This window comes from Schistocerca gregaria, chromosome 2 (genome assembly GCF_023897955.1).
Source record: "Schistocerca gregaria isolate iqSchGreg1 chromosome 2, iqSchGreg1.2, whole genome shotgun sequence".
NCBI classification, from domain to species: Eukaryota; Metazoa; Arthropoda; class Insecta; order Orthoptera; family Acrididae; genus Schistocerca; species Schistocerca gregaria.
The window spans coordinates 774773640-774786003 of NC_064921.1; the positions used below are offsets into that span (position 1 = coordinate 774773640).

Sequence of the window (12364 nt, forward strand, 5' to 3'; positions counted from 1 at the left end):
AGCACGTGAAACTTACACACCCGTTGCTTTTCAATGCATTAACTATCTCTCATTTCCCGCTACCATCAAACATAGTTTATTTTTATTGCTGTTACAAACACTAAACAAACTACTGTGTCTTTCCGCACTTCTCAAGTTTAGTATCATATGAGGGTGTGGTTTGTTTAAATGCATAACGACAAACGCGCAAATAATTAACAAGAGAAATCCAGGCCGTTCCAAGTCAATATATTTAGTCTGGGCATCTGTATTTACTTACACACAATGTTTTTAAATGTCATCAAAGAGAACAAACCGACGCTACCTATTCAACCACTATTCAATTCAACAAACACAAACCAGATACATTATTATGAAGTCGCAAACAATTCTAAAACTTATAAATCAATTACTCACCGTGTTTAGTGTTTATTTTGTAGTTGTTTCGAACTTAAAAACGACATCACAAAGTTAAACAGGTTAGCTGTCATGGCGTAAATAGCGCGGTGCCGCGGCTGTATCAATTTGGTGCCCTTCGCTAAAGTCCATCATCGATCAATGATACTCTATTACGTAAATTTAACAGTAACTAACAATTATCGTATTTTTAAATGTAGTCTGTCTTTGTATTTATCACTTGTGTGATTGTTAAATATCTCAATATTTCACCAGTATTACATCACTACTATCGATGTTTATTACTGCCTCTCGACTTTACGGAAATTCATTCAACTCTCATTGCCATTTATCCAATGAAAAAACAGAAAATGTAAATACAATGATTTAATTAGGTGCAATATTAGTATACGAATTTGGTAGGCCTACAAAAATTAATCATTGTTTCATAGTTCTGAAGAGGGGTACGATAGAATTAATACCTGTGGTTATTATCTCCCGAATAAGTCTATGCAGGAACGAAATTTTTGCTACTACCATTTACGAATTCTGTGTCATTCAAGAGCCTTGGCTGGACAGACTACATCATTATTACAGCTATATTACCACAATAAAATGCAAACAATTGCAATATAAGCTGTGATATTAAAACAGATGCTATAAAACATATTAAAGAGTGAAACTTCCTGGCAGATTAAAACTGTGTGCCCGACCGAGACTCGAACTCGGGACCTTTGCCTTTCGCGGGGAACTGCTCTACCATCTGAGCTACCGAAGCACGATTCACGGCCGGTACTCACAGCTTTACTTCTGCCAGTACCTCGTCTCCTACCTTCCAAACTTTACAGAAGCTCTCCTGCGAAACTTGCAGAACCAGCACTCCTGAAAGAAAGGATATTGCGGAGACATGGCTTAGCCACAGCCTGGGGGATGTTTCCAGAATGAGATTTTCACTCTGCAGCGGAGTGTGCGCTGATATGAAACTTCCTGGCAGATTAAAACTGTGTGCCCAACCGAGACTCGAACTCGGGACCTTTGCAATATCCTTTCTTTCAGGAGTGCTAGTTCTGCAAGTTTCGCAGGAGAGCTTCTGTAAAGTTTGGAAGGTAGGAGACGAGGTACTGGCAGAAGTAAAGCTGTGAGTACCGTGTGTGAGTCATGCTTCGGTGGCTCAGATGGTAGAGCACTTGCCCGCGAAAGGCAAAGGTCCCGAGTTCGAGTCTCGGTCGGGCACACAGTTTTAATCTGCCAGGAAGTTTCATATCAGCGCACACTCCGCTGCAGAGTGAAAATCTCATTCTGGAAACATCCCCCAGGCTGTGGCTAAGCCATGTCTCCGCAATATCCTTTCTTTCAGGAGTGCTAGTTCTGCAAGTTTCGCAGGAGAGCTTCTGTAAAGTTTGGAAGGTAGGAGACGAGGTACTGGCAGAAGTAAAGCTGTGAGTACCGGGCGTGAGTCGTGCTTCGGTAGCTCAGATGGTAGAGCAGTTCCCCGCGAAAGGCAAAGGTCCCGAGTTCGAGTCTCGGTCGGGCACACAGTTTTAAGCTGCCAGGAAGTTTCATACCAGCGCACACTCTGCTACAGAGTGAAAATCTCATTCTGGATATTAAAGAGTGTTACTAGTAATCTTTCCCTGGACCCCCAAATTACAGTGAAGTAAAAACTTGGGTTGTAATAAATGGTCTGATCATGATGGTCAAATGGCAACTTTAAAACTTCCCAGCAGAAAATGTTCACACCTAAGCAAACATATTAGAAAAAAAAAATTGGATCTGCTAGCTTGTTTATACATTGTTTACACCATGAACAATGGGAGGAAATATACCAGGCAGACACAATAATGAGAAATGATAGTCATTCCTGAACGTACTTCTCAAGCAGCTTGAAGTCTGCTTCCCCTAAATACAGACAAAAATCAGACCAACTAGTAGCGAAAGGAAAGAATGGTTAACAACTGGCATTAAAATATCATATGTCGAAAAGAAGGATCCGTGTGTAGAACAGGGAACTAGTGCAAACCCCACAGTGAAATTACATTACAAGAAATACTGCAAAATTCTAACACGCTTAATAAGAAAGGCCAAACACATGCAGTATGCAGAGAAAATTAGCAATTCAAACAACAAAGTAAACACTATATGAACATTACAAAAAAGTGAGTGCATTGCTTAATACAATAAATAAAATTCAAGCATTCCATAAATTCGAAATAGAGCTACAAATGTCCGTAGTAACAAATAGATTTTATAACAGTGAAGAGTATGTGAATTTGAAAAAGTCAAATTATTTGCCTCTACTGATGTAAGGTGAGTGTACTTTCATGTAAGATTGTGATCAACTTAAATATTAGAAATTTCATTGTAACTAGCCTAGCGATGAATTGACTACATGCATACCATATAGATTGTTAATGGAGGAATAAAGTGATTGAAAGGAACTGAATTGACCAAATGTAGCACTTCATTTTAAAAGCACAACTCCTGAGGAAACTGAAAAAAATCATAAAATTACTTAAAAGCTCATAACCCTCTGGATATGATGGTGTATCAATAAGGATTTTAAAATCATATGTAGATAGACACGAAGTCCGTGCCTATCACAGTAGTACAAGTTTATATGCCTACTAGCTCCACAGATGATGAAGAGACTGATGAAATGTATGACGAGATAAAATAAATTATTCAGACAGTGAAGGGAAACGAAAATTTAATAGTCATGTGTGACTGGAATTTGATAGAAGGAAATGGAAGAGAAGAAAACACAGTAGGTGAATATGGAATGGGGGTAAGAAATGAAAGAGGAAGCCACCTGGTAGAATTTTGCACAGAGCATAACTTAATCATAGCTAACACTTGGTTCAAGAATCTTGAAAGAAAGTTGTATGCATGGAAGAGGCCTGGAGACGCTGGAAGGTTTCAGATTGATTATATAATGGTAAGGCAGAGACTTAGGAAGCATTTTTTAAATTGTAAGACATGTCCAGGGGCAGATCTGGACTCTGACTACAATCTATTGGTTATGAACTGTAGATTAAAACTGAAGAGACTGGAAAAACGTGGGAATTTAAGGAAATGGGACCTAGATAAACTGACAGAACCAGAGATTTTAGAGAGTTTCAGAGACAGCATTAGCGAACAATTGACAAAAACAGGTGAAAACAATACAGCAAAAGAAGAATGTGTAGTTCTGACAGTTGAAATAGTGAAGGCAGCAGATAATCAAGTAGGTTAAAAGACGAGTGCTAGTAGAAATCCTTTGGTAACAGAAGAGATATTGAGTTTAACTGATGAAAGAAGAAAAAACAAAAATGCAGTAAATGAAGTACGAGAAAAAGAATACAAATGTCTCAAAACTGAGATCAACGAGAAGTGCAAAATAGCTAATCAGGGATGGCTAGAGGACAAATGTAAGGATGTAGAGGCGCATATCACTAGGGGTAAAATAGATATTGCCTACAGGAAAATTAAAGAGACCTTTGGAGAAAAGAGAACCACTATTATGAATATCAAGAGCTCAGATGGAAACCCCATTCTAAGCAAAAAAAGGGAAAGCAGAAAGGTGGAAGGAGTATATAGAGGGTCTATTCAAGGGAGATGTACTTGAGGACAATATTATGGAAATGGAAGAGCATGTAGATGAAGATGAAATGGGAGATACGATACTGCTTGAAGAGTCTGACAGAGCACTGAAATATCTAAATCTAAATCGAGACAACATTCCGTTAGAGCTACTGACAGCCTTGGAAGAGTCAGCCCTGACAAAACTCTACCATCTGGTGAGTAAGACGTATTAGACAGGCGAAATACCCTCAGACTTCAAGAAGAATATAATAATTCCAATCCCAAAGAAAACAGGTGTTGACAGATGTGAAAATTACCGAACTGTCAGTTTAATAAGTCATGGCTACAAAATACTAACAAGACCTCTTTACAGATGAATGGAAAAACTGGTAGAAGCCAACGTCGTGGAAGATAAATTTCGATTCCTTAGAAATATTGGAACACGTGATGCAATACTGATCCTACAACTTATCTTAGAACATAGATTAAGAAAAGGCAAAACTACATTTGTAGCATTTGTAGAGTTAGAGAAAGCTTTTGACAATGTTGACTGGAATACTGTCTTTCAAAGTCTAAAGGTGGTAGGGGGAAAATACAGAGAGCGAAAGACTATTTATAATTTGTAAAAAACCAGATGGCAGTTATAAGAGTTGATGGGCATGAAAGGGAAGCAGTGGTTGACTTGCCAGTGAGACAGGGTTGTAGTCTATCCCTGATGTTATTCAGTCTGTATATTGAGCAAATAGTAAATGAAACAAATAAAGTTTGGAGTAGGAATTAAAATCCACGGAGAAGAAATAAAAACTTTGGGGATCGCCGATGACATTGTAATTCTGTCTGAGGCAGCAAAGGACTTGGAAGAGCAGTTGAACAGAATGGACAGTGTCTTGAAAGGAGGATATAAGATGAACATCAACAAAAGCAAAACGAGGATAATGGAATGTAGTCGAAATAAATCAGGTGATGCTGAGGCAATTAGATTAGGAAATGAGATGCTTAAAGTAGTAAACGTGTTTTGTTATTTGGGGAACAAAATAACTGATGATGGTTAAAGTAGAAAAGATATAAAATGTAGACTGGAAATGAAAGGAAAGTGTATCTGAAGAAAAGAAATTTGTTAACCTTTGGTATAGATTTAAATGTCAGGTAGTTGTTTCGGAAAGTATTTGTGTGGAGTGTAGCCATGTATGGAAGTGAAACATGGACGATAAATAGTTTAAACAAGAAGAGTATAGAAACTTTCAAAATGTGGTGCTACAGAAGAATGCTGAAGATTCGATGGGTGGACCACATAACTAGTGAGGAGGTATTGAATAGAATTGGGGGAAGAGAAATTTGTGCCACAACTTGACTAGAAGAAGGGATCGGTTTGCAGGACATGTTTAGAGGCATCAAGGGATCACCAATTTAGTATTGGAGGGCAGCGTGGAGAGTAAAAATCGTAGAGGGAGACCAAGAGATGAATACACCAAGCAGATTCAGAAGGATGTAGGTTGTAGTAGGTACTGGGAGATGAAGAAGCTTGCACAGGACAGAGTAGCATGGAGAGCTGCATCAAACCAGTCTCTGGACTGAAGACCACAACAACAACAACATGCAGGCTTAATCAGTAACATATTGTGCTATTTGTGTAACAAGTCAATGAAAGGTGGGATGTTTATACATAGAAAAAAATATGCGATAGTGATACCAGTCGACAGATGTGGATTGAAGAAAGTAGTATCCAACTCTCGGCCCGTCTCTGTGCTGCCGGTGTTCTTAAAGGTGTTTGAAAAAACAACTTATGATAGGATTTATAGCCACACTGTAAAAAATGGCTCACTGATACCTACACAGTTTGGCTTTCAGAAGGGATTTTCCACAGAGAGCTATATTACATCAGCACTGTTAGCTGCTCCATGCACAAGACATGCTTTGTTAGTGCCACAGATGTTTGTGATTACATACACTATACCGTTAATCTTCCGCACTCAAGTGCTGAAGTCACAGAATCAGCTAAGTAAAGACTCAGTGCGTAATTCACTTCGGAATTTTTGTTTGTGTGAGAACGCATGTGCCATAATCGTGTGTCGGTTTGAAATTCTAGATTCTTATATTTAACTGTTCTTCATAATCATTCATTGATTGTATTAGTACACGTTTGTACATTGAGATGTTGTGATATTTAGAACAGCTGCGACAGTCGCAATAAACTTGTACTGTTATTGTCAATTCCAGCATTAAATTTATTTGTGCGCTTTTAAAATTTCTTAGAACAATAGGAATATTCTTGTTCAAAACAGTCATTCTCTAATTTCATTGCATGGTTGCATGAGAAATAGTTCTTTTTGTTTGGACGCTTATAAAAATTAATTTTTCGAAAAATTTTCGTAAGTTACCAGTACAAGTGTTGTTGATAACTTATTTCGTAGGTAATGAGTTCTTGTAATTCACAGTTACTATGAAAAAAATAGATCACACCAAATTTAACTGAACATCAACACAAATAGACCATCTAAAATTTTTGAGAATTTTCGGAAGTGACCCTTGTCATGTGCATAATCAAATTCGTAGTAAATGGGAGTTATGATTTAGTAAATGTGGCAGATATTGTAACTAATATAATGTGCTACATGTAGTTTTCCCTTCAAGAGGAGTAGGGCCTACATATTAAATCAGATGTAGGCGATATAAATATAAAAAACTTGAATACTTTCATTCTGGTGTGTCATATAGGCTCATATCGTAGGGTAGGGCGTCAAACTGCTCGAAAGTTTTTAGAGTAAGCGTATAATAAGACTCATTTGTGGTGTAAATTCAGGAACATCTTATAGAGACGTGTTTGAAGATCTAGGTATTCTAAACACAGCTTCTCAGTATATTTAATCCTTAATGAAATTTGTCGCAAATAATAAATATGCCTCTATTTCCAACAACAGCTCTATACATACGAGGGTTGGAACTTTAATAGTGGCAACTATTTATTTACAGCTCGTACAAAATAGATACGTCTTTCAAAGTTTTACTGACCTTCAGAGTAGTCACCAGCATTGTGTATAACCCGTTTACAGCGATGTGGAAGTCGTAGGATACTCTTAGTAGCGCCAGTCGTGCTGAGAGTTCGAGCGACGCAGTCTATTGCCCAACGAATCTGCAGCAGTTCTGAAGCGAATGTCGTGAAGTGTTTTCTTCAGTTTAGAAATCGAGTTGAACTCACGAGGGCTTAAGTCAGGGGAGTGCAGTAGGTTTGTATAACACTTAGCAGCCCCCTCAGTCAAAGAAATCAGTAACAGCTTGCACTGTACATGCTTGAGCATTGTCCTGCAAAATGATGCTCATGTCCTGCAGAAAGGGTTATCACTTCCGTCTCTAAGCTGGTCGTCGGTTGTGTTCCAAAAGTGAACAGCATAGAGACAGAAGTGATGACACTTTCTGTAGAACCTGACCATCATTTTGCAGGACAATGCTCAAGTACGTACAGTTGGGGCTGCTAAGAGCTGTACCAACTACTGCACTCCCCTGACTTTAGCCCTAGTGAGTTCAGCTTGATTTCTAAACTGAAGGAAACACTTCACGGCATTCGCTTCAGAACTGCTACAAATACGTCGGGCAGTAGACTGTGTCACTCGTACTGTCAACACAACTAGCACTGCTAAGAGTATCGTAAGACTTCCACATCACTGGCAAAGGGTTATACACAATGATGGTGACTACTTTGAAGGTCAGTAAAACTTCGAAACATGTATCTATTTTGTACGTGTTGTAAATAAATAGTTGTCACTATTAAAGTTCCAACCTTTGTAGTATCAATACCATGAATAAATACATAAAGCCCTAAAAATCACTTGCCTTGGTCCAAAAAAGAATCCAGTAGTTAGGAACACACATTTTCAATAAATTGCCAGCAACCATTAAAAACTTGGCTTCAGATAAAGTATAGTTAACATAGAGTTTGAAAGATTTTTTGGTAGGTAATTCTTTCTACTCTATAGATGAATATCGTAATAGGGAGACCAGCTTAAGTAAAAATGTCTGTTAGATTTCAGTTTTGACAGCACTTGGTCACAACAGTCAAGATTAGGTACTTTGTGTATGATAAATTTATTAAAAGTGAATAACTACATTTCATTCTGACAGTGTTACTGTAGTGTATTCACATGTCTTGACAGTATCCTAACAAATGCTCAGGGAAGTGACTATTATATTCAAATGCCTATGTCTTTTTTCTTATACTTTCTGACATGTTCCACACTCACAGGAATCATCTAATTTTTGGATCTGTAGAACGAAAACTAAATCAAATCTGATCTAATCTACATTTATCGTAAGTAACTCTATTTTCATGTTTGTTAGTGAATACAATTAATCTCAAAAAGTTTTAGGAAAGAAGTGATATTTACTGCTGGTTTTCCTGTTGCCACAACAAAGTTCTGTTTATATTTATTTGTTTCAACTCTTATAGGGTATTAGTAATTTTTTAGCTCAGGTGAAGAGCTAGGGCCCTGTGTGTGGGTGGCCAGTGCACATTCCTCTAGGCCTGGGCAGAGCCAAAAACGTGAGCAGGACTATGATACACCTCAACAACTCAGTACTGCAGGTGACACAAACGTGACAGAAGAATTGTGTCCCAGAATGATTCAAGGAAAAAATCATACAACTCAGGCAAGCACAAGTAGCAGCGATAATAAGAAGACTTCAAGAAAGCCACCAACATCTCACCCAGAATTCTCTTCAGACGAAGACGAACGCCAAACGAACGAAACAGACATCGACCAGTCACAGCCCTTGGAGATCCAATATGGTCAACCAGGGACCGAGCAGCCATTTCAAACAATTCGTCACAAGAAAAGCAACTGAAAACAGAAACAGTTCTTGGAAATGCCATCTGCCAGCAAGAAAACCACACAAATGCCAACAGAAATAAATCTGAACTGCTTCAAACCACAGATGCTTATGCTGCAGAAACTCAACCAGGACCATCCCTTCAACCAGTAACCAGCCACCTTCAAGAGTCAAAATTCCACCGATAACGTTCCATTCTAAAGGAAAATACCTTGAACTCTATGCCACCCTCAAACAGAAAATAAGTATATCTGTAAAAGAAATATATAAAAATGACCAAATCAAATACCACTCTTACTCCCTAGATGATCAACGAGCTGCACTCCAGTTCTTTCAAGAGATAGAGAGGCCATTATGTACCTCTCAGTCGGCAGCAGACAGAAAACGACAAGTTGTTATCAAATGGATATCTAATGAAGTTCTGGAAGAAGAACTTCATGAAGAACTCAAGGACAAATTCAGTGTCATATTTATGCATAAATTCAAGAGACGAGACCAGCACACATAACAGCTCATTCCACAACTCACACACGGCCTCACACTTCCCTAAGAACCTCAAAATGCAACATGTGATATAAAATACATGTTTAATACAAGAGTAAAAGTAGAAGCTTACAAATCAAACCATGGCCCTGCACAATGCAACCGCTGTCAGAAGTTCTTTCATACAGCAAATTATGGTTCAAAGCCGAAAAGATGTCTCAGATGTGGAGATAATCACCATTCTAAGAACTGCACACATCTTCTTGACGAATCATCTAATGTGCTTATTGCAATCAATTAGGACATCCAGCTTCCTGGAGAGGATACAAAGAGTATCAGAAAGCAATCATATCATACTAGCTACCACCACAAACAACGAAGAAACAATAACCCTAGCCCACAGCAACAAGATTCATTCCAAACAGAAGTCTTCCCGCTACTACGAACGTCCTTCGGAAATCGCAGCAACAATTGGTACCATGACAGAACCGTACAGCGAAGCGAAGTCATAAGACAGAAAAGGAATGAAGGAGGACAAAACCAGCAATCTGAACGATCTCTGGGACCATCAGAAACTATAAAAGCACTCACCTAAATGGGATATATTTTCTCCGTCTTTAACAGACGCAGCCTCATAGCTACAATAATGGGTATAGCAAGAAAATTCAACACTTCAACTGACCTTCTTCCAAAATTCTAGTTTTGATAGAAGATATGATGATGATCTTCTCCTACAAGTGATGGATCATATGCCTCGATTGAAGAAACACCTCACACTTTGCATACACAATGGAAATGGCATTGAGAATAACAAAACAGAAGTCACAGATTTCATTGAATGCCACAGAGTCGGTGCTATGTTTCTAGCAGAAACTCATCTAAGGCCAACCCTGAGATTCAGAATTAAAAACTGATTGGGTATCGTGCTGACAGACCTAACAGAACAGCTGGAGGTGCCGCAATATTTTTGCAGTCCTCACTCACACACAGCTATGAAACCATTCCACAGCTAACGTCCCTAGAAGCGACAGCAGTGGCTATAGGAACGTCTAATGGGACAGTTACGTTGACAGCCGCTTACTTACAACCAGGAATTGATCTTGAAGCTGACGATTTCATCACACTATTCGATCGTTTCGAGAAAATTAGGCTTTGCGAAGAGTGGAAGCATACAGCATGAAACTCATGTCAAGAGAATGCAAGAGGAAGGCAACTCCACGACCTCGAAGAACTGCTCCAAGCAACAATTACTGGATCAGAAGAACCAACATATACCAGTAAAACAAAACCATATACCAGATGTGTTGGGTATAGAAATAGTCAAGAACATCAGCCAGCTCCCGCACCAACTTAAGAACCACCAGATTTGACATCAAATCGCAAACCCATTCTCGGTCCTACTTCACTAGCAATTGATCCAGCAAGGCCATAAACAAAAACAACAGTAGTTTCAGGTCAGTTCCATCATTGACTACATAGGAATATTAGACCAACAGAAAGCGTCATCACAAGGGAACTTAATGATCGAACAATTGAGACACCATCATTGAAAATCAGAAGAGCAGAAGGACAAGCTTCAACAATAACAATTTCTGAGAATCCATACTATGAAGCGTTTCCGCCTGCACTTCAAGGTCACAAAAATTTGAAGAAAAGAGCCAGGAAACAACGTCAATAGTCCTGTAAGCCAGCTTAAAGTGGGAAATGATGCAGTTGTCAAGAGAACTCACTAGGAGGGCCAGGAAATGGCGCTCTGAGCTGTGGGAAGATCGAAGGTCAACCCTACAACAACGATGGCGAGATGAATGGCATTCGAAACCCACATAAACCAAACAGGACTACTGTGCTACAATAGATTCACGTCTAGCCCCTGGAAAATGCCAAGTTATACGCCTCAACGTTCAAAAACAAATTATTATCAACATAAACTATATCGAAAATGATCAGATGGAGGAGAATTGAATAATAGAATCGGCCAACTAAATACGCAACGCCAAATGAAGAGACCACCCAGAATCGAGTTGAAACGAATCACCAAGAACCCCAGTACCAACTCAGCACGTGAACTCATGGCATAACTAGCGATTACGTCAAACATTTGCCACGGAAGCCACTAGTATTGCTAACTAATATTTTCAACAACTGTTAAATTAACGAACATTTACCCTCCAAATGGAAAACGTCAAAAGTAGTGACAATTACCAAATCAGACAAAGACCTCGAAGACCCAAGAGCTATACGTCCATAAGCCAATTATGAAGATTTGAGATGATATTACTGGCGAGTATACGATCATCGTTATTGGACAACAACAGCATACGCCCCAAACAATTCGTATATCAACAGAAACTTTCAGCAGATATACAATTCCTCCGCATATCGGAATACCAGGCTCATAATATGAACATCTCAACGTACACAGCTAGGTTCGATAAGTGTGGAGAGATAAATTAATCACAAAACTGAAAGACAATACAGAGACTCGGAGTCATAGAGAGCTTTTAAAGGACTGGAGGTTTTATGAACAAATCAGTGCAAAAAGACAGGACAGCAAGACACAAACTGAAGGAATTCCACAAGACTTGATAGTTTCACCCATTCCGTTCACCATATATATGAACGATTTTCTAAAACTACAGAACAAACGATGAACGCAGTTTGAAGATGACACAGCACTCATTTCTAGCAGCAGACAACCCAACACTGCATAAGCAGTCTTCACTTTCAACTAGACATCTTTCAACACTGAGCAACTGATAACACCAAGATTAACTCCCTGAGAACAAAAGCTATCTTCTTTACTCGCTGACGACCAGTATTAGGAAACTGATAATGAACAAGGAAAAGCAAACTAGGCATATTGGTGTCCCACTTGATAAAAAGCTGACATACATCGAGGTGACAAAATTCATGGGATGCCTCCTAATATCGTGTCGGATCGCCTTTTGCCCAGCGTAGTGCAGCATGGACTCGTCGGGAAGTCCTACACTGTATGATCAAAAGCATCCGGACACTCCCAAAACATACGTTTCCATATTAGGTCCATTGTGCTGTCACCTACTACTAGGTACTCCATATCAGTGACCTCAGTAGTCATTAGACATCGTGAGAGAGCAGAATGGGG

General features: G+C 39.0%; 1 protein-coding gene across 1 annotated transcript in view; it reads right to left on the reverse strand.

The window, feature by feature from the left end:
• LOC126335011 (zinc finger protein 808-like) overlaps positions 1-676 on the reverse strand; it is a 194395-nt gene extending 193719 nt beyond the window's left edge. Inside the window, 1 exon segment of the mRNA XM_049997840.1 lies at positions 397-676. The gene's annotated coding sequence lies outside the window, so the exon portion shown is untranslated.
• Between the last annotated feature and the right edge of the window lie 11688 nt (positions 677-12364).